Consider the following 20,360-nt stretch of genomic DNA (forward strand, 5'->3'; position numbering starts at 1 on the left):
CCCCCATGCTCTCCTCCACTCCCCGCGGCTAGCTCGAGCGGACTCTCCCTCGCTTCCCTTCCTTTGCAAGAGCACTTACTATATATTGGGCACCTCGCGTACTTTTTCTTTTCATTTTAACAACCCCACAGTATAGCCATTTGTGTTTAAAAGCGAAGCCATTAGGAAATGAGAAACATTAAGGAAGCCCGGCCAGGGTGCCGGCAGTGGGCTTTGACCCCAGGTCTTCGGGCGGCAAAGTCTGCATGTGGAAGCACCGTGGGGTGCCAGCCCTCCGCGGATGCAGGGCAGGTAGAGGGGTGGGTGGGGAGGGCAGAGCTTCGGGGTCGGTGTCCTGGGCAGGACTGCGTGGCCCGACTTGGCACCGCCTGTGCTGCCTCTTCCCATCCACGCCAGCACACCCCCCAGTCCGGCAAGTCACCACCTGTCTTCACGCTGTCCTTTGTTTTCCATTCATTACGCTGTAGGTTCACTGCCGCATGCCCACATCCAGGGAGGCATCTTGACTTTGCAAACCAAACATGTCCCGCTTGCTCCGGAAGACGGGTCGTCTGGAGAGGTTGCCTGCAGGCTGCCGCGCTCCTCGCGGCTCAGGGCTCTTGGCAACTGCGGTCCCAGAGGTAGCACTCCCTGCCGGGGAGGAACCTCGGCCTCTCCCTGACCTCCGTCTTCTTTTCCCTCGCCGTCTGTCTTGGAATCCCTCTCCCATTTGCATCGAGGGTCTTGTCCTGCCGACCTCAGGACGCCCCCACCCTGGGCAGGGAGAAAGCAGCGTGGCTTGGAGGAGGCAGGGGACAGACAGGCAGTGCAGGGTGGGCCGTGTTGCCGCCTCAGGCCTCCCTCGTCCCAGCCTGAGCCTCCCCGGAATCACCGAAGGCCGTAGGCTGGCAACCTTCCTCAGCTCCAGTGGCCAGTTACATCAGCCAATAAATACAGGTGGAAAGAGCAGAGGTTCCTTCCTGGCCCCTTTCTAGAACCTTCCTTGAACCACACGATTCCAATCCGCAGCTGCAGCTGGGAGTGTGTTTCAGGGACTTCATTTCAGACAACAGCCCCTCCTTGCTCAGCTCCAAACTGCATTCTGCATCTCTCTCTCTCTCTCTCTCTCTCTCTCTGGGTCCCTCGGTCATCCTCTTTCCAGGCTTCAAAAAGGGGAAGGGTTTGGGAAGCAAATCCAAACTCTGATTTTGTGTAGGGAGAAGGCTTTCACATGAAGAAATAAAAGAATATGCATTAATAGCTCAGAAAACAATGGTAATATTTAATTAACCTTTGGAATGGCTTCTCTGCAAATCTGCACGTGTCAGCTCATCTTCCGAACAGAGGGACTGTGTGTACCTCTGCCAAAATCAACATGCTGGGTCCGTGCTTTTCTTCTGTGGGGATTTCACAAGGGGGTGGGGTGGGGAGTAAGATGCCCCCTGCCCCTCCCCCCCCAATCCGTTGTTTTACTTTAAAAATTCATGCGATCCAGCTGCCCTCGTCAGGGCTGGATGTGGCCTGCGGTGCTGCACAGCTGAGGACCCCAAGTCACAGCCTGGCTCTCTCTCCTGTCATTGCAGCAGACAGGCCGCGGGCTCCTAGGGGAGTGCGGGTCAGGTCTGATGACAGCAGAAATCAACTCCTCGCACTTGGGGCTCTCAAGCATCGTGCATGTCCACAGGACAAAGGGAATTCAACTCATCTGCAAGTGTCAACGCTCTGGCTTTTTTAGTGATCTTTTTTCTTTTAAAGGTGGTGTGCCCCTCTCATGGTGTGACATGAGGCATCATGTCATCCAGGGAGCACTGGGGTTGGCTCATTAAAATATCACCTGCTTGAAGTAAATCGGTGTGGATGGGATTGTTTAAGGTATTCCCCTCGTGGAGCTGGTGTGTCAGGCTGAGCACACTTGTTACTCCCATCACGGGCTAAATGGAAACACCTCCTTTCTTGCTCTGCACCCCATACCTGCTTTAATGAGCAGGTCTCACAATGTAATTAGAAGCCTGGGTTGATGGGTGGTAACTAATATATTTCATTTTCCGTTATCAACAGCAGTAGCAGAAAGAATTGGGAAGGGGGATATTTTGCTCTTTGGGACTTCCAGAAATTAAAGAGTGTGCACATCAAGAAAATGGATGTGGAACAGTTGATTTGTATCCATCAATGAAGCAATAAGATGCATTTTGAAATGTTAAAAAGATTGCTATAACTTATTTAAAAAAAAAAACGGCTTTTGCTGTTGCTTTTATTTGTTTTGAACCATCAAGGAAAAAAGTTTGGGGATTTTAAGAAACATGGCAAATCTGCCCAGCTTTGGGTAGAAAGGTTCAAAGCCTATGAAGACTTGATCAAGGTGGAAGATACACAGGTGATCAGATGAAGCAATTATTTGATTGCTAAGCTCTCTCCTTTCCTGATTGGAAGGACATAGCACAGTTGGGTACAACAATTGCAAAATGAGCTTATCTCTGTCACTCTAGCAAGATCGAAAGATGTAGGGATCAAGAAATTAGGCTTGACTATTTACAAGAGCCAAGACATGGAAGCAACCTAAATGTCCGTCAACAGATGAATGGATAAAGAAGACGTGGCACATATATACAGTGGAATATTACTCAGCCGTAAAAAGTGAAATAATACCATTTGCAGCAACACGGATGGACCTGGAGATCATCATACTAAGTGAAGCAAGTCAGATAGAGAAAGGCAAATACCATATGATATCACGTGTGGGATCTAAAATATGATACAAATGAACTTACTTACAAAACAGAAACAGACTCACAGACATAAAAAACAAACTTATGGTCACCAAAGGGGAAAGGGGGGGAGGAATAAATCGGGAATTTGGGATTAACAGATACACACTACTATATATAAAACAGAAAAACAACAAGGACCTACTGTATAGCCCAGGGAATGGTATTCAATATCTTGTGATAACCTATAATGGAAAAGAATCTGAAAAAGAATATATATATATTCTTTGCTGTACACCAGCACACTTTGCTGTATACCAGAAACTAGCACAACGTTGTAAATCAACTATACATCAATAAAAAAATAAAATAAAAACACAAATCGTAGAATACTAAAAAATAAAACAAGAAATTATGTTTGAATGTGTGAGATCTTCCCTGAGATGATGAGGACAGTGCCTTTCCAGAAGAAAAAGTAGCTCATCAGTGAGGGTCCCGCGTGGAGCAAGATGTGACCATCAGTGACTCACCTCACACAGCAAAAGGATGAGAGCATCTCAGTGACCATAATGAGCCAGAAGTGTTACAAATATCACATCTTCTGGTAACAATTGCTGGGTCAAGAGCCAAGGACTTTTTAGTCCCTAAAAGCGTGGAAGGTAATAGGAAGTAAGCTTTCCTGGAGGTAAAAAGAAAATTCACAGTTTGTTTACCAGCCTACACTTAGAGACTGCTTAGCGTATTCACGCTTGTTCTCAGCACGTTACATGCCTTATCTCATTCGATCCACGTAACAAACCTATGAGGTATTTACTGGTGTTAGCCTGACTTTACAGGTGGGGCCTCTGAGGCACAGAAGGGTTAAGAAACTTGCCCAGGGTCACACAGGAGCTACTGATCTGAGTAACAGTTGAAGAGCCGAGTTGAAGAGGAAGGTATCCATTATATCCACTGGTCTATATTTTTTAAACGGCTTTCTCTGTTCTATCTTGTCTTCATTGTGTTTAGTAATCGGCCTCGGCTGCTCAGCCTGACTTTCACAGACTCTGGTAGTGCTGAGTGTCTCCAATGTCAGGCTCTTCTGAGAAGCCAGCCCCACTCCTGCATCCACCCCAGGATGTGAGGCAGAAACAGGACAGATCTCAGATTTCGGGGAGAGCATATCCCACTCAGGGACAAAACCCAGCCAAACTGAGAAATGAGAGTGAGGAGGGCAAGGGGTTCTGTGTGTGTGTGTAATCTCCCCTCCCCTCCCCTCCCCTCCCCTGCCCCTGACAAGGGAAGCTCAGGGAGGCAGGATGGCAAACCAACAGGGACACTTACTGGTAGACAAATGAGCACAGCTGCCATACTGGACTTTCACCATGTGGCCCAGTGCTCCATCAACCACTTTAGTCTGCAGACTTGAGTGCATGTAAGTAACTTCAGTAGTCCTGAGAACTGGGAAGGACCTTAACACAGGACCTGGGAGAAGGACCTGATTTCTAGCCTGGGCATGTTTCAGCCATCCAGAGTTCACACACAATATGGCGAGCCAGGTAATTTCTCAATGAGGAATAGCACATGGATGTAATACTATGGGGTCCTGCAACCCAAAGTGTCTTATGTATGGGCCACGAACGCAAAGTGGCCTCATTCGTCTCTCAGGAGGTTGATTTGGGGCCAGGGAGTAGCCTCTTCACCAAGGGCTCTTTCTGACGTTGAAAACCAGAGGCCACGAAAGGGCAATGTGAATAGCAAAGTCATCGGTGACTGCGGATGGTGGAACTCACCACCACACCAAGGGAATTCTTTGGTGTCCCAGGTATTGAAGCCTGTTAATTCCCCGAGCTGCTAAACGATCACATTTAGTGATTAGCACTCTTGGGAAATCTAAGTTGACTCCCAAGACGTGGAGGAAGAAAACTGTATGTGCATACAGAACAGTGGAGACTCTATGTGTGTGTGTGTGTATGTGCGTGTGTGCACGCGCGCACGCATTTGTGCAGGCAAGTGGTGAGAAGCTGAGGGTTTGAGCAGTTTTCCGAGATTCCCCAGAATATGGAAGGCTTGTGATGCATATGCGAGAGCTGACAAGTACACCAGAAGGTGAGGAAATGGCTGGAAGCAACGCTAATGCCACTCCATCTGGAAAGAGGGATACTGTTTAGTACGTCTGGAAAGCATTATTTCTGCAAATAGCTCAACCTCTATCAACTTTCAGGCAGGGATCCCGATCTGCTGCCAAAGTGAGATCTCCCTGACGGCTCTGTGGTGGGAGCAGCTGAGCGAATGAATGGACAGCAGAAAGCAGGAACTCTGCGGAGATGGCGGCCGTGAAGGTACCACACGGCAAGCACCTGCCTCTCTCCAAAAGCACAGCCGGGGCTTCACATCACATTAGGCCAGGGCTGTGCTCGGGGAGGGCTGAGCCTGGTGGGATTTCTGGGCTCAGCAGCCATCTCCCACAATTTCTCACCATTTCTGGGCTCAGAAAAGCCCCCAGTGTAGTTAGCCAAATGGCTTTCCTGCATTGATTTTGATACCCCTGGGTATCTTGGAGGAAATTAAGTCCATGTGTTTCTGATTCCGTTGCCATTAGCACATGAAAACGCTGTTTTGTGAGACTTATGGGATGCCGTGGGTGCCTTCGCACGGTGCTGCTAAATGCCGTAAAACCGTCTAGCCAGACACGAAGGTGCAAGAAGCCGGGTGCGTTCTGTTGCCGCCATTTCCCTGCCTCTCCAGAAGGCAATGTGTTTTTGCATCCTTTCTGAGTGTAGCACAACACGTTTTCTCATGCCTGTTAACCATCTATCATCTCCAATTTGAATGAAGCCTTATTTGTGTGGATGATGAGAAATTGAACTTAACCACTAAGAGCTGGACAGGATTCCTACTAAAGCAGCCACCAAGACCAGTACTGGTCTCCAAGTCCATGGGCAGAAAGGCCCGCTCAGGCTCTGGTCTGCAACCCTGAAAAGCAGTAAGTATGTGCTGGTGGGGAAAAAGTGGGAGAGTCCTGGTCTGCAAGCACGAGAGAAGGGCCCTGTGGCTTTCCGTCTCTGAACTTCCTCCATGATAATCATCTGGTCAAATGCCATGGGTTTAGGGCCCTCTCTAGGCCTGGCATTCTGTGATTAAAAACTGGCCCCTGTTTGCCCTTAGTTATCATATTCATTGCATGATTGCATGTATTAAATCCTTAGTGTGTTCAATTCAATATTGAGGACACAATGATGAAAAGCATGCTTTTGCCTTTGGAGGGAGGAGAAAGGGGCGGGGACTAATTTGTCGAGCACTGGCTATGAGTCAGACCTAGCACTAGGGGCTTTATTTGCCAATCTCATGTGATCTTCACAAGAATACTCTAAAGCAGGCATTATTGGCCCTATTTTGTAGATGGAATTGCAGGAAGGATGAGGAAGATTAGATAATTCGCTCAAGGACACAGTTTGTAAATGGAGGAGTTGGGAGATACAGTCTCTTATCTCTGACACCAAAGCTCTTGTTATTTTCTCTCCTCCTTACTGTTTCTTGCAGTTTAATGTGATCAATGTTAATACTGTGATCAGATGTATAAAATGTAATATTTTATACCTGGAATCACAGAGGAGGGAGTCCCTAATTCCATTGAGGAAGTAATAGGAGATTTCACTTGAGAAGATATTTGTGTTGGGTTTTGAAGGATGAGCAGGAGTTGGCCAAGTGGAGATGGAACACGGGTTGGGGAATGGCAGAGGGAATGGTGTGTGCAAAGATACAGGGTGAAAAGGAGAGCAAGGTGTTTCGGGTACTGAAAATATAACACTCAACTCATTTCTGCAACAATGATGAATGTTTAAACTACTGAAATGGTTCTGGTCATATTTCTCCTGTGGACCCACTTAAATCTTGAGTGTGCATTTTCTTATCAGAAAGATAAGACCTCCGGTCTTCTTCGACTTTCAGTCCAGGCTCATTACTTCACCTATTGGGCTAGGCAGGATGCCATCTTTGAGAGCAGATGACTTCTCTTCAAGTGCTGGGGTTGGCTTTGACTTGAGTCAGGCTTGACGAACTCTTGGTGCAGAAGGGGTTCCCTAAATTTTTCTCCACTTACGTTATCCTCAAAGATGCTTTGCTCTTCACTTGCAATGGAGAAAGTTGAAAGCACAGCTGGTGGCAATTTTGCTTTGAATTTGGAGGTTGTGGAGCAAACGGGAAATTTCACGCTGCAGCCGTGGGGGAGGTCCACCGAGCTTTAGTAACTTACACGGTGTGTCCACAACCTGCTTCCCATGAAATTGCCTATCAGCTCAGGGGAGCAACTGGAGAGTGGCCATTGAGCTGCTTGTCTAGAAGGCTCTCTGGATTTTATAACTAGGCTGACTCCAGCACTTCATCAAACCACATTCTCCTGTGCTTGGACAGGTCGAACTTGGCCTGTACCCCCTTCCCACAGTCCCTTTGCTTTCTGAAGCAGTGTAATCGGCGGTCCACGAAGAGTGGTCTGATCCCATCATAGGGATTTCAGGAAGTCTCTCAACGTCTGGCAAGGGGTGTGCTGTGCTCCTGACTGAACACACTTGCTCACCTTGATCTAGAATTTAGCCTGTGGCTGGCGTGCCGTTGGCGATGTGTCTGTGCTTCTAACAACGTCTAAACCGATCCTTTGGGTGCTGTTGTCAGCCAATTGTGAGAATCCAGCCCTCCATTTAGACCTGGGGGACCTACTTCTAGTCCAGAATCTTGCCCCAAAACATAAACTTCATCGTCTGTCAAGTGAAGAGTTCAGACTAGATAATTGCCGAGGGCCTGTCCAGCTCTCAAATGCCCCAAATTTCTCTTGTTCTAGCTGTGCCAGAGGTTGAGAACCACTGCTTACTCTCAAGGACAGGCTCACTCTCCCAGTATCATTCTGAAGCCAGTTACAGGTCCCACAGCCCCATTCTGCCTTTCCCTCTTTGCTCCATTCAAACAGATCTTCATGTCCTTGGCTGTTTCTCAGACGGATACTTTCCCCAAACATATCCTCACCCACATGGACATGAAACTCTCCGGAACCGTCTCAGTGGTCCTCGCATAACCCTCCAGTTGCACCTTCCAACCAGAATGCCAGTGTGGGCTTGACTACACTGCAGCTGTGTGGCTGGCTGGGTGTGGACGGTCAGGTTCTGCCCTTCCAAACCTTCCTTTCGCGAGAGCTAAGACACATCGGGGAGCTTGCAGCCCGCTCTCTCCTCCAGTGGGCATCTTTGGGAGTATGGGCAGCAACTCCCATGTTTACAAACATGGCGGCTAACAACGACTGTCCTGGACCCATTCCCCTCCTGGCTTGTGCAGAGACAGACCGGTCAGGTGGTGTGGAAATGTTGTTGGCAGGAAGCATCACTCCCTCGATTTGGGAATGAAGGACCATAAATTGTGGCTGCCTTCCAAACTGCCAATAAATAAGTAAATATAGAGAGTGTTGACATTGGTCTGCCTGCCAAACTCCAGGTTGTTTCTGTCCTCATATTGTGGAGTTATTGAACAGGCTGTTGAGAAGTAGCCTCCGTTCTACTTGGAATCTCTCCTGTTGGAGACCTGTCAGTCGGCTTTCTGGTCCTTCTTGGAGAGTGAGGCAATCTGTCCAGCACGAGTTTATTCATAATGATGATCAGCAACGGGGTGAAATGGAGCCACTTCTAAGGATGAAATGTTGTCCACAGATACTTAAGCTATAGTTTGGAATAACCGCTGAGCTCCTGAGAGGGTGCTCGTTCAGCGTGCCGTGATCAGGAGAGATGGACTCAATTTCCTCTTGGTCCACAGACTCACAAGGGTTTTCACCTCTGCCTCCTGAGTTAGAGGATTTTGTGCACTGACTGAGTGTGAATTCAGACAAGATGGTGGCCGTGTTCCACGTAAGAAAGGCATTGAGAAGAAGTAGCTAGTTTACGTTCACATGCCTAGTGCTTCATGGGTACCTGTCACATGAGAGGCACTTAATTAGTATTTGTGGCAGCAGTGAGTTAATTTGGAGACGCACTGCTTCCTCTCTGCTGCGATCTACGCTCTCAGGCTGTTCCTGATTCTGAATTACTCCAGAGCTGTTCTTCCAGGATGTCTTAAAGCTTAAGAGTTGTTTCTTTCAGAGGCTTCTCTTGCTACCTACTCACGTCCAGCCTTCTCCTTTGGATCTTCGCCACCAGCATCCTGCAGGGCTCCCCATAAAGGCGGTTCTAGCCCACCCTGCACTCATCCTTTTCCTGTCCTGAAGCAAGGAAGGTCTCGAAAGTTTTCAAGGAAAAGGGAAAAAGGAAGGGGAAAGCAGTGAAACAATTTAAAAAGAAAAAAGAAGAGAAGGGAGAAAACACATGCCTACAAATCCCATGTACTTCCTCCCTTCTTTTTCTTTTTTAATTGTTTCACTGCTTCCCTGTTCCTTTTTCCCTTTTCCTTGAACGATTTCAAGACCCTCCCATGACAAACAACTCACAAAATCTAACTGAGGAACTGAGGAAAGAGAAGGCAAAGGAAAGAGAAAGCAAAGAGGAATGAATAGCACAATAACTTCTCTTTTCTTAACACCCAACGGGGTTTTCTCCCTTGCTGCCTGGTCTCCAGAGCAGAGCCTAGAGCCTTAAAGGGCCATGCACACTTCAATTTTCCACTATTGTTTTGACAGCTGAAGAGCAAAGGAATTAACCCTTTGAATCAAAGTCTTCTGTAGTTTGTTTGGTTACTGCTTTCCTTCAAAGTGTGATTTATCATCAGCCTATTAAGGTATGGTGTGAGGACACACACACACATATTGAATGTTACTGGGTTTTTGACTAGTTTAGAAATTACTGCATTCTTTTCACAGTCTCATGGCATCTGAGCTACCCAAAAGTTCCCATTAATGGTTTTGAGACAAGACTTTCAGGTAATTAGGGAGATTCTAGTTTCCAAGAAAGGCTCATCTCTTCAGAACCCCTGTTCCAAAGAATTGTGGATTATTGGTATGCAAAGCTCAAGGGACAGCCTTCAATTGGGAGCTGATATAGTTTATGGGCAGCTCATGCCACACCATAACAGTAAAGTTACATAAATGTGCCCCTTACCTGTTTCACATTTTAAAGAATATAATAAGCATGTTTGTGTCTATAAAGAGACGTAAGCCCCATGATTGTTGTTTTTTTTGTCCATTAGGGTCTTGAATATACTTGCACTATTTGTATTTTTAATGGTGCGAAAGTACCCAGAGGGTTAGTGGCAAAGGACGAGAGTTGTAAAAATGGAATAAATAAATAAATTTGAATTTAAAAAATCTGAGTTTAGTGATGTCTGACTTCCTCTATTCATGCCATCGCTACTCTTGTTGCTTTTTGATTTTTGTTTTGCTTCTTGACTGTTGTTGTTTTCCACCAAAGCTGTCATTTATCGTGAGAACAAGAGCAGCCATGTGTTGATTTTTCTGGATCCTTTTTGGACACTGTCCCAGTGCTAATGAAGGCCCTTCCAAAGTGCTAAAGCACTGGTGCCAAAATCAGTTATGCTGAAAACAATAGAGGAGAGGGGTACACAGACAGCGTGTGTATCCCCCCATGCATGTGTACACACCAGGAGATATGTATATATTTTGTGATTTTTGAAGTTGCCTTTATTTATTTATTTTTCACACTCGGAGATATTTGAACCGATACGTGTGTATGTGCACGCAGACACACATGCGTGTTTGTGTGCACAGAACGTGTGCGTTGGAGCCACACGGAGGGGAAGGCGGGGGCTGAACTTTTACCAAAGGACTTGTTTGCGTCTGCTTGCAGAAAATGTTCGTGGATCAAAAGATGAACAGAATCTCTAAGTTTTACGGTGTCCTCATTTGTGGGTTTAGAAAGCTATTAGAGATGCATGTTCACCAACTTAAAAAAAATTTAGACGTGAATGTAAATATTGTTGTAGATCTTATTTGTTTTATTAAGAGATGAGGATCCTACTTCGAGAAGCGCCTAGAAAGCCCTTAGCTTAGGCTCAGCTGCTGTGCTTATGTTGAGAAGGTCTCCAACACTGGCCTTGGAGTACTTCTGAGGTGGTGTATTGCCCGAAAAAGGGGGAGATTTTGTTACTGGGCTCTCTCTCCCCTCCATACATTTCCCCCTGCCTTTTTCCCAACGTGTAATTATTCTTTCCTCGATTTGTTTACAGGGCTTGGAGATGGGGACAGAGTTCTCTGGCGACCGTGCAACTGAGCAATCGCCCTAAGGAGGAGCCTTTAGAAGCTATAACCCCTAAACGCCCTGCCATGCATCATCACACTGCACAGTTACCCAAATTTAGTCAATTAAATTAAATAATCTCAAATTACTTGATTTCGGGGCTTTAAAAATTCATCTCTATGGTGCCCAGTAGTCAATTTCCTTTATTATTATTGTTCATCAAGTAGAATTTATGTTTTTGATGAATCAAAATCCTTGCTCGTTTCGCCGGCCCAAGCCGAGTAGGCTGTGTCGGAGGCTCGGTGCGCCATCTACCGGCCGGTTCGGGCACGACCGCCGTCTCCGGAGCTCCGGGAGCGGCGCCGAAGGCCGGTGTGGCCGCTTCGCACTCGGCACTGTAAACATCCTAGGCAGGACCGAGCTCTCAGCGAGTGTGTTAACTGCTCCCTTGGGCTTTGCCGTTGTGGGTCAACTTGAAGTCGCGGGGACAACCCAGGGAGATTTGCTGTCGAGGCCGGAGGAGGGTTTTCTGTTCCCGCTGCAAAGCCAGCACGGTCTGGTCTGCTAGCAGCTCTGCTGCTCCCATTCTTCTTTCTTAAAGGCCAGATGATCTAATCAAACTGCTGTTTACCCGGCTGATCTGGGAAGCCATTCCTTAATTACCAAACGCCAGTCTCTGCTCTTGCACGACACTGTTTAAAGAGAGCATCGATGCGCAGAGACGGTGACTGCCGATATGCCACGAGCACGATTTCCCAGATAAAGACAAGGCTGAATCTTGCCATGTGCGATGTTTTAAAAAGTATTTTATTCCCAGGGAAATTTTTTCCCTTCAACACTCTAAGACAGAGTTGAATTCTGACGTGGTCAGGGCAACTGCAAAGCATCCATTGTTTTAGAGGTTGGTTTAAACTGTGTTCAATGTAGTCATCCCGTTTAGCAAATAAACAACCATCAAGTGATAATTCTATGTGTTTTAGGAGGGAAATCCCTTCAAAGCAGCGTTAACATGTTCCTTACTTCAAACTTCTCTGACACCTTTGCTTAACATACGTTGCTTCACTAAAGTTCCGTAAGTGTGCCACTCACGTGCTTTCACAGTTTTTTAAGAACCTAGTAATCCACATGTCCCAATGAGGGTCCCGAGCAGAGGACTCAGAGTAGGTATTTATGTGCGAGCCTTCCAATTTGTCAGCCACCTCCTTTCCCAGGCAAATGGTTCAACATAGCAACAGATGGTGTTCTGGGCTTTTTTTTGCTGAGTTTGGGATGGTCTATTTTGTGCTTTCTCAGGGAGATTTTCACTGTTATTAATCAATTCAAATGAGATGCTAGAACCGCCTCTTAAAAGTTAAGTTCACCTCACCAAGCCCCACAGTTCAGAGAATGTTTTTCTCATCCTCCAAAGGAACTCTCCTTCCCTCTCCTTAAAAGGAAGCCTCTCTCCCTACAGCACCATTCCCCACAGTTTCCAAGCATTTTCTTCAGATGTTTGTACAGGAAAGAAGTGTAAGGAAGCAGTTGCCGGGTTGGGAACAAAAGCACATAATTTATAGTTCTTCTGCACGTGTGAAGTTACAGATCTCTGGAGATTGTGGGACCACTTTATTTTCCAGGCAAGCGTCAAAACTAAGTAACAGCCTTCATTTGGTTCAAGAAAAGCAGACGGAACGGTGCTAGTGGGTTTGTTACTGAGCTTGCATTAAATGCAGAAAATCCCATCCTTAAAGGACGCAGGGCCCGAGAGCCTCCCTCCTTGCTGCTCAGAAGAAAAATCAGACTCCTTGGTCGGGTCATTAACCTTCAAGGTGGAATCGCCTTTGCTTCATCTGATGACTGAAGGCAAACTCTCCTAAGCGTCTTGACCGTGCACTTCACGTTGTGTTGGCAGTATTACCAGGAGGATCCATTTGGGGACAGTTATGTCATGGTCCTGCTTTCGTGCAAGTTCCCCAAGGCTTCTCCAACCAGCCAGCACGCAGTCTGTGTGCCGTGGCCTGGAGTCACCCTCTTGCATCCTGGTCTACCTGCCTTAGCATTATGGCTTTCTAGCTCCCGTCTAATATAATCATTTGTTTCATGGATTTTTTCCTCTACTGAATATAAAGGAGTTGGCAAAGAAACACGGGTATGAATTAGCTCCCCCAAACTCAGTCTTTAATCTGTTTGGCTTATTCTTTTATGGAGAAAACCAGAAACAAAGTGTCTAAAGGTTGTGCTATCTGACACCAAAATCCCTGTAGGAAGGAGTTATGGGCTGAACTGTGTCCCCTCCAAATTCACGTGTTGAAATTCTAACCCCCTAGTACCTCAATATGTGGCCTTACTTGGAGACAGGGTCTGTACAGAGGTAATCAAGTTAAATGAGGTCATTAGGGCGGGCCCTCATCCAATATGGCTGGTGTCCTTATAAGAAGGGAGGATTAGGACACAGACACACACAGAGGGAAGACCACGTGAGGACACAGAAGATGGCCATTTACACACCAAGGGGAAAGGCGCTTCTCTCAAGGCCCCCAGAAGGAACTAATTCTGCTGACACCTTGATCTCATATTTCTCACCTCCAGAACTGTGAGACGATACATTTCTGCTGTTTCCTAGTCTATGATTCTTCGTGACGGCAACCCTTGCAAACTCACACAGAAGGTGAGAAAGTTAATGCAGCTGTCGGTATATTCTGGTATTCCAAGACGACTTCTCTTATTTTGAAGAGTGGGAGGCTTATCTTCCCTGTGGGGAAATTGGTGTGCCTTGGTGGTGATGGTGGTGGTGGTGGCGGTGGCGGTGGCGGTGGTGGTGATGGTGGTGGTGGCGGCGGTGGCGGCGGTGGTGGTGATGATGGTGGTGGTGGTGATGGTGGTGGTGATGGTGGTGGTGGGGAGTGTGTGTGTGTGTGTGTGTGCGTGTGTGTGCGTGGAGGGGGGTTGACAGTTCACTAAACGAGGCCTCAGGAGGTCTCCAGCCTGGCCCTGACCTAACCGCTGAATCCTGGGTAAAGCATACGTAGCACTGAAGTCTGTGCGGCATTACTGTCGTGTACACAGTGTGGTTACTAGTGGGTGTAGCTGTCTTCTATTTCGCTTCACACATCTGGACACAAAAAAATTTTCCACGCTGACAGATCAAGCACTTCAAAACATGGTGCTTTATGCATCTTTTTTGCAGACCCTTAATATGATTTTGAACAAAGTTAAGCTCTATGGAGCCGCAAACTGCATGCTAAGGTACCGTGGTCCCTCGGTATCCGAGGGGGTTGATTCCAGGACCCCTCATGGATGCCAGAATCTGAGGATGCCCAAATCCCTTATATAAAACGGCGTAGTGTTCAAATATAACCTGCGCACACCCTCCCGTATACGTTAAATCATCGCTAGGTTACTTGTAATACCTAATACAGTGTAAATGCTATGTAAATAGTTGACAGCACGGCAAATTCAAGTTTGGCTTTTTGGAATTTTCTGGAATTTTTTTTGAATACTTTCCATCTACTGTTGGTTGAATTTGCAGATGCAGGACCAGCGTATACAAATGGCTGACTGTCCTGATGTGCCCGTGTGTGGTGTCCAGACAGAAGGCTCAGGTGAGAGCTTTTGCTGGTGCTCTGAAAGGTGAGGCCTCTTCCATAAATACTACTTAGGGACTTGCCTGGTTCATGTTTTCAGTTTTTCATCGATGCAGCTGTTTTTCCCAGGGAGTACTTGGTCAGAGGCTTAGTTCTTTGCCGGACGCCGTGGGCGTTGAGTTTATCCTATACGGGCTTTGTAGTAACCTTCCAGAAGCTAACTTGGCTTGGTATCTGTAGAACACGATGAGCACAGCCACCACTCCGGTACACGTGTTGAATTCGGGTTAGTGTCAGTAGATATGAGGAAACAACTACAACTTTAGGCTGGATTTGGTTTTTCTTTTCATGTTAGTAAATAAACATTTCAAAACCAAGTCAGATCATGAGAATTCAATTTCACTCAAGAGTGTAGAGCATTTTTGGACATCCCTGGCGGTCCGGCGGTTAAGACTCTGCGCTTCCACTGCAGGGGGCGAGGGTTTGATCCCTGGTCGGGGAACTAAGATCCCGCATGACCAATGGTGCAGACAAAAAAAAAAAAAAGAGAGTGTAGAGCATTTTTATTTTTATTTTCTTTAGTGCACCTCACTACATAACATTGACTTATTAAAGACGTCCTGAAGTGTTTTTTTGTGGAAAAGTGGATACAACTCAAAATGGTTCTTAAAAGGGATGGGAAGGTAGTGGACAAGTGGAGCAAAGAAACACCTTTCAAGTGGGCTTTTACTAAAATTCAGGAGAGTCTTTTTTTTTAAATCAAGTATTGTTACTAGTGTCCCTTTAAGAACCTGTGAGGTTACTAATGGATACAGGTGATGGTGACAGCCTTAAATAAACCTCCAGTAATAAACGAATCTTGTGGAGTTTTTGTAAGATTACCACCATCCCATGCCTGGTCCAACAGGGCAAGGAATGCAGCAAGGAAATGAACGTGATCATATCCATCACACCGTCATGCCCACGGGCGAGACAATGTTTCAAGGAGACTCACACTGTCTCCCAATAAAAGCCAACAAGGCTGTGCGTTAATATGGATCTTGTACTTTACAAAAAACTATTCCCTTCCCTGCCTTACGTTGTGTTTTACACACACACGCACACACACAAACTATGGAATTAAAAAGGATTCAGTAGACATTAGGCATCTGCTCTAGGGGTTTGGAAATTGATTACTAAGCGGGGCTAATCAAATGTCAAAAGTTGGCGTGGAATGAATAAAATAGGTAAAATGAGTGTCTAACTCAAAATTCTATATGTGTGTCACCTTTGCTTTGGGTCCGTATCACCACATAAATTTATAGTTTGGCCCACTTAAAAATAACTCTCTTTTGCTGTTGAGATCTTTAAGGTCAAGTTCAAAAAGTGTCAGCACCACCATGATTTACCATTTTGTGTTTCTTTCCTGAATATTTTCTCTAGTGTTGTTGTGTTTGTCTCTCTGCGCGTTCCCATTTGCGCCAGAGAACTGATGGGCTGTGTGTTTAGAATATCCAGTGTCTGGTTGGAATATGACAAATACCTGCATGGTTGTCCATTTTTCACTTGGCATCAGCATGTTTGAGGTGATACACTAAATACGCTCATATGAAGTCATCTGACTTACAATATCGTTCCCCTCGAAGTCATCTGATTCTAACGTTCACATTCTAAAACACGATTTTGGTTAGCGGTGAATCAACCATTCTGTGATAAGCAATGAAGAGAATATTTTCGGGGTATAATAGAAAAGTATTGATGGCTAAGCACAAGATGACACCCTTAAAAACTATTTTTTTTTGGCTACGTTGGCTCTTCGTTGCGGTGCGCGGGCTTCTCATGGAGATGGCTTCCCTTGTTGCGGAGCACGGGCTCTAGGTGCATGGGCTTCAGTAGTTGTGGCAGGCAGGCTTCAGCAGTTGTGGCAGGCAGGCTTCAGTAGTTGTGGCTTGCGGGTTCTAGAGCGCAGGCTCAGTAGTTGTGACACACGGGCTTAGTTGCTCCGTGGCATGTGGGATCTTCCCGGACCAGGGCTCGAACCCGTGTCCCCTGAATGGGCAGGTGGATTCTTAACCACTGCGCCACCAGGGAAGCACCCCAAGGTGACATCTTTAAAGATTAAGATGTGGAGGTATTAATTGGACAAATCTGTTTGGCACGAGCAGATGTATAGATAGGGGAGCCGGGTGTTGGGAGAAGTCTGTGAACGCACGTATTTGAGAATAACTCGCACAATTCGTAAATAATCGTAGTTACAATAAAGGCTCTGCCAGTGGCTTAGGGATCCAAGAAATACGACTTATGTTAACATTTCACTTTAAGGATAGTTTGATTCATGCTGAATCATACAGTTATTCTTGTGAAAGTCCTGTACACATGACACTCCAAATTCATACCAAATGAATTTGTTCCCAGTGGGGTAATCACAGTCCACACCCACTAACTAGTGACGACACGGCATTTGGGAGTCCAGGCGTTAGAGTACTGAAGGTAGCAATTCCTGGCCACTCTGAGGTGTTAGGTCGTGTCAAGCCCAATTCTGGAGGTTCCCCGGCATTTCAACGTGAGTTTCCCGGGTTCCAGATTTCTCTGCTGGCCACTTTGCCTCTGCTGGGCCAGATATGCTGAGAGCCTTGGGTCGTGGTCCCTTGCTCCTCTAAGGGTGCTGGCTGCTCAAGGAATCTCCTAAGTAAACTGTTACCAGAGAAATGATGAGGAGCCGAAGCACATCACGAAGTCCTGTTTAACAGAGAACTTTCGAAGATTCCGGAACTGAGGGCTCCGTTCTTTGGTTGGTCTTTCTGATCCTCCCTTCCTGCTGCCTAAGCTCGTTGCATCCCGCAGCTTGCTCCGGCCTTCAGGGGGCTCCTGTAGCATCCTTCCCCTCTGCGTGGACTCACGCTGAGGCTCAGAGGCCTGGAGGGTCTTCCCCAAGAGCACACATCTGTGAACCCCCAGACCAGGTTCTCATTTCTGGCTGCCAGCAGGGCACCTTGACCAAACAGTGATCTGGAGTCAAATGGGGGGAAATGCAAAAGTGTCTATTATATCAGAGGCCCCATGTGATAGACGCTTCACAGGAGTTAATTTCCTTCCTAGAGGAAGGGCGCCTGCAGAGAGTTCTGGGCTTTCTAGGTCTGCTTACAAAACTCAGAATTGTTCCTGCTTTGCTAAAAACAAAGACCTGAGGCCCTTGGAGCTGGTCCTTCGTGCATTCATTTGATAATTCACCAGTTACTGAGAAGAACAAATACGAGGTCTGAATATCAAATAGGTTTACCCTTCTCCCAGCATCTAAGCAGAACCCTTTTTGAGAAGCTCAGAGAGTTTAAATTACTTTGCATGAGAAGAAACCAGGAGTTGAGAAGACCTCCAGAGAAAGGCAGGTGAGAGGGCAAGGAACTTGGGGCAGCTGCGCCGAGAATGGAACTTTCTGGGGAGAGACTCTTGCTGTGCGCTGTGATGTAAACCCCTCACCCCGGCCACTGCCACTTCGTCAAGGAATCTTGACTAAAGACTTGCATCATTGTTCAATGCTTTTGGAGGCAGTGTGGCTTTGAATATGATTCTACAGAGAGCTTGATCTCAGGGTAACCTAGCTTCGTATGGTCCACCTTTAATGAAGCTTTTTTATTTCCTAACAAGCACTGTGTTAGGATCTAAGGATAAAGAGTGACTAAGACCCCATATCTCCTTCACATTTGGGGTCACGGGAGAGGGGGCACCCTGGACTTCCATAATTAGCTATTTAATGAATGTCGATTTCTCTCACCAGACTGTAGCTTTACGAAGCCAAGACCCAGATCTGTTGTGTTCCCAACACCTGGAGGATAGTCCATGCTCAATATTTGTTAAATGCAGGAGGGCTGTATTCGTGTTCTAGGGCTGCTGTAAAAACCCCACAAACTAGGTGGTTTAAAACAACAGGACTGGGGCTTCCCTGGTGGCGCAGTGGTTGAGAGTCCGCCTGCCGATGCAGGGGACGCGGGTTCGTGCCCCGGTCCGGGAAGATTCCCACGTGCCGCAGAGCGGCTGGGCCCGTGAGCCATGGCCGCTGGCCTGAGCGTCCGGAGCCTGTGCTCCGCAATGGGAGAGGCCACAACAGTTAGAGGCCCGTGTACCGCGAAAAAAACCAAAAACAAACACAACAGGACTTTATCGTCTCACAGCTCTGGAGGCTGTCAGCAGGGTTAGCTCCTGCTTGGGGGCACAGAGGGGGATTCTCTTCATCCCTGCACCGCCAGCGGCTGGCAGTGACCATCAGCCCTTGGTGTTCCTTGGATTACAGGGCAGCACTCCAGTCTCTGCTGCTGTGGTCACCTGGCTGTCCTCCTCCTTCCTCTGTCGTGTCACGTGGCTTTTCCTCCTCTGTGTGTGCCTGTCCCTGTGTCTCTTCTTATAAGGACGTCGGTCACAGTGGATTAAGGGCCCACCTGACTCCACCGTGGCTTCATCTTAACTTACATGTGGAAAGACTCTATTTTCCATTAAGGTCACTTCCACCTCTGCTAGGAGTTAGGACGTCAACCTATCTTCTTGGGGGGACAGAGCTCAACCCACGTGGTGAATAACAGTGTGTTTCTGAGATGAGTACTTGGGAGAATCATGACCTGGAACCTAGCGTAGACAAGGGTGATTTCCAAGACCCACAGCCGTTCTCTGAGAAGTGGTCAGGCGATGGGCTGGGAGACACCGAGGGCCCGTATCCCTCTCGGGTCCTCCCTGCTGCCCCCACTCCTCATTCGGACTCCCCGCCAGCCCTCACATGCTGCCCCTGGCTCTCCCTCCCTCTGTCCGGCCCCTCTCCTCTGTTACACCCACATGCATCCCTGCCCTGGCCCTTCCTTCCTGCCTCCGCTTCTGCTTCAACTCCTCCTCCAGATGTGTGGACTCCAAGGAGGGTGAAGAAGGGACAGGGGGCGCACCCCGCTCCCCAGTCCGGATGCGTGCCATGCAGATGGTTCCAGTGGCCATGAGCAGATGTCACCGGGTCTGGGGACCTTGCTCTGGCCTCTGCAGTCTGACCAGGAGACGACAGCAAATACGATCGCTCACACTTATTAAGCGCTTCACGTGAGCCAAAGGGTGTGCTGAACACTTTACGTGTAGCTTGATCCCCGAGTGGAGTAACTGGCTCGAGGTTACCTCACATGTTAGAGATAAGTTGGGACTTTAACCCGGCTTTATTTGCCACCAGCGTTTGAGTCCCCCACCTGGCGCCGGTGAGGGTGTGGTCTCCCCCTGAGTGTCTGGTTTACTGTGAGGCCCCTGCAGCTCCCAGGAAACTGGGTCAACGGTGGAGGGAGCACAGAGGGAGGGAGGCAGGGCAGGGAGAGCAGCCACTGGAACGTGAGTGGAAGTGAAACCTGTCACTTCTGGGCTGAGGTTTTGAAGAATCAGGGACGACTTTACCACTCTCTTTCCCCTCATCTGTCAGGAGATAGTGGAATCATGAGATGAACCCACCCAGCCCACAGGGAGCCCTTGTGTTGGGCTGTTACCTGGGTGAGAAATACATTTTGATTGTGTTAAGCCACAGAAATGTTGGTACTTATTCTTTCCCTTAACTAACATAGGGTGTAAAACAGGACAGAAGGTCCAGGGTGATTTTAGTTCCCATGCGGCTCAGCCAGTCTCACCGTCCAACTCCTACGAGCCACGTTAAGGTCCACGACAGTTTCCTGGGACAGAGGACACTCCGACACCGCTCCCCTGCATTGGAACGTGTGTTTGCATCTAAGGTCTCTTTGCCATAATCACAGAAACCACTGGAGAGCTCAGTGAATCTCTGGCTCAGCCTGGCCCCTGGGTGCCCCCGTGGGCTGCCCGCTTGGTGGCAGGTGGCCTGGGCCTGCCTGGGCAGCCCTGTGCCGATCTCACGAGACCCGCGGGTCTGCCTCCGTTCAGGATTTACTGCTAACAGGGCCATAGTCTCCTCCAAACATTTCATTCAGAAATAGTTTCGGCCTTAGAGTAGAAATGTTCCTCTC

The 20,360-nt window shown here is 47.6% G+C and overlaps 1 long non-coding RNA gene across 2 annotated transcripts in view; it reads left to right on the top strand.

Moving 5' to 3' along the window:
• The window catches only part of LOC309974131, a 113,346-nt gene extending 98,152 nt beyond the window's left edge, over window positions 1-15,194 (top strand). For both annotated transcript variants that reach the window (XR_014326859.1, XR_014326860.1), the window contains exons 3-4: window positions 13,397-13,475; window positions 14,337-15,194. This is a non-coding gene — a long non-coding RNA (uncharacterized lncRNA). The remainder of the gene's footprint in view (window positions 1-13,396; window positions 13,476-14,336) is intronic.
• The last annotated feature ends 5,166 nt before the right edge of the window (window positions 15,195-20,360 follow it).

The sequence above is a fragment of the Leucopleurus acutus genome (genome assembly GCF_964270905.1).
Source record: "Leucopleurus acutus genome assembly, chromosome: 17".
Lineage (NCBI taxonomy): Eukaryota > Metazoa > Chordata > Mammalia > Artiodactyla > Delphinidae > Leucopleurus > Leucopleurus acutus.